At 51.9% G+C, this 2,696-nt stretch overlaps 1 protein-coding gene across 1 annotated transcript in view; it reads right to left on the bottom strand.

The window, feature by feature from the left end:
- Positions 1 to 2,696, bottom strand: part of LOC106001088 (C-type lectin domain family 1 member B-like) — a 31,784-nt gene that overhangs the window by 1,196 nt on the left and 27,892 nt on the right. The window lies entirely within an intron of this gene.

Raw genomic sequence — 2,696 nt, 5'->3', positions numbered from 1 at the left:
CCCCCCCCAGCCCCTGCGGGACGCCCCGGGCCTGGCCTTGGGGCCTGACCTGCGCTGCTCTCCTGTGTGGTGTGAGGTTTGAGGTGGTGGTGGACGCCTCCCGCGTGCGGGCCCAGGACTGCGTGACCATCGTCCAGGGCAGGGCCCTGTCCAAGGACTGCCGGGAGCTGCGGCTCTGCGCCTGCATGAGCCCCGCCGGGCCCGTGGACCCCGCGCTGGCCGAGGCGCCTGGCCGCTGACCAGGGATGCGGCAGGCGACCGGGGGGCTCTGGCAGCCTCGGAGAGCCAGGAGGACCACCAGCCCCGCAATCAAGTCACCAGCTACCAAAGCACAAGCAATCTTCAGCCCAGCAAGGCCTGCCTGCCCACCCCAGGAGCCCAGCCTCCCTTCCTGACTCAGAGAAAACCCTCTACTTTGCTTTCGTTGGGTCAGTCCTGGGGTTGGAACTCAGGGCCTGGGTGCTGCCCCTGAGCCTCTTGGTGCTCAAGGCTGGGCGCTCTACCGCTTGAGCCACGGCCCCACCTCCGGCCTTTTGGTGGTTCATTAGAGATGAGAGTCTCATGGACTTTGCTGCCTGGGCTGGCTTTGAACCCCCTGAGTGGCTGGCATTACAGGTTTGAGCCATGGTGCACAGCAAAGCAATCACCGCAACTCTGGTTCTACGGCAAAATCACCTCCCGGACTCTATCTTCCGAGGGACTGAAGATCAGGAACATCATGTCTCAAACCAGCACCTGGAAGTTTGGGTTTACTTCTTCCTTCCTCTCAATTGATTAATGCCTATACCTTTCAGGGACTGAAGACGTTATTATTATTATTATTATTATTTGAGCCAGTCCCAGGGCTTGAACTCAGGGCCTGAGCACTGCCCCTGAGCTTTTCCCCTCAAGGTTGGTGACCACCATTTGAGCCACAGCGCCACTTCCAGCTTTTGGCTGGTTCATTGGAGAGAAGAGTCTTGTGGGCTTTCCTAAAGCCTGGGCTGACCTCCAACCGTGATCCTCCGATCTCAGCCTCTTGAGTAGCTGGAGTGATAGGTGTGAGCCACCAGCAGCTGACTCTGAAGATGAATCATCATAATAAATGTAAATAATGTGAAGCGGGTAATGTGAATGGATTTGTGACCTGTGGGAAAAATCAGAAAGGAATACGTGTGTGTGTGTGTGTGTGATTTGATTGCTCGTGCTTCAGGGATTTGTGGGATATTGTGAGAATATTGCTTCTGTAACTATTGTAGAAAATGTAAATCTTTGGATTTACAAGAGGATGGTTTTAACGTGTGTGTGTGTGTGTGTGTGTGTGTGTGTGTGCGTGCACTAACATTAGGCTTGAACTCAGGGCTTAGGCGCTGTCCCTTAGCTTTTCCCACAAGGCTGGTGCTCTACCACTCGAGCCACGCCTCTGCTTCTGATTCTTTGCTGGATGGTTGGAGGTTAGAGTCTCATGAACTTTCCTGCTCAGGCTGGCTCTGATCTTCAGCCTCCCGCATAGCTCGTAGGATGGCCCCGTCCAATTCATGCGGACATTTTCTCAGAGAAACAGTTGTAGAAAGTGGCTACTGTAAGATCTACACAAGAAGACCTCAGGATGGCGCCTGTGGCCAAGCAAATGTTCTTTACACCTGTGGGAGGAGTCTGGTGTTCAGGGATATGGACTCCATCTCCAGTGCTCAGGAAGGAGGGCCAGTGTCTCTTGAAGACCCAGCAGCTGGGAGAGGCAAACGCAGTCTCCTCGAACTCCAGACCTGACTGGGAGTGTCGTTTTAGAAGGAACTGGTTGTAATCTAAGCTGTGATATGAAATATAGGAGAAGGTAAGGAAATTAACATGGGGGGCTGGGCAGGTGGCTCAGTGGTAGAGCGCTTGCCTTGCATGCCTGAGGCCCTGGGTTCGATTCCTCAGCACCACATGAGCAGAAAAAGCCGCAAGTGGCGCTGTAGCTCAAATGGTAGAGCACCAGCCTTGAGCTGAAGAGCTGAGGGACAGCACCCAGGCCCAGAGTTCAGGCCCCACAACTGACATAAAAGAAAATATTAACATGATTAAAATGAACCAATCCTAAAACAGGTTTGGAAAAAATGCGATTGGTTTCTGGATACCTGTGGCTCACACCTGTCATCCCAGCTGCTCAGGAGGCTGAGGGCTGAGGACCGAGGTTCAGAGCCAGCCTGGGCCGGAAGCCACGTGAGACTCTGATCTCCAAGGCAGAGGTGGAGGGTGGTTCAAGTGGTAGAAAAAAGCTAAGAGAAAGCACCCAGGTCCTGAGTGCAAGTCCCAGTACTGGTAGAAAGAAAGAGAGAAAGAAAAAAAGAGGGAGAGCAGGAGAAAGAAAGAAAGAAAGAAAGAAAGAAAGGAAGGAAGGAAGGAAGAAAGAAAGAAAGAAGGAAAGGAAGAAGGAAAGGAAGGAAGGAAAGAAAAGAAAGAAAGGAAGGAAGGAAGGAAGGAAAGGAAAAAGGAAGGAAGGAGAGGGAGAGAAAGAAAAGAGGAAAGGAAACAATGAATGAAGGAATGAAAGAAAGGAAGGAAAGGAAGAAGAAAAAGGAAGGAGAGGGAGAAAGAAAAAGAAGGAAAACAAAGGAACAAAAGAAGGAAGGAAAGAAAAGAGAAAGGGAGAGAAAAGAGGAAAGAAGGAAAGAAAGAAAAAGGAACAAAAGAGAGAGGAGAGAGAAGAGGGAGGGAGAGAGGGAGGGAGGGAG

Source organism: Dipodomys ordii, unplaced genomic scaffold (assembly GCF_000151885.1).
Source record: "Dipodomys ordii isolate 6190 unplaced genomic scaffold, Dord_2.0 Scaffold266, whole genome shotgun sequence".
Classification (NCBI taxonomy): domain Eukaryota; kingdom Metazoa; phylum Chordata; class Mammalia; order Rodentia; family Heteromyidae; genus Dipodomys; species Dipodomys ordii.
Note: the sequence above shows the minus strand (reverse complement) of the source record. Positions and strands in the feature narration are given on the sequence as shown.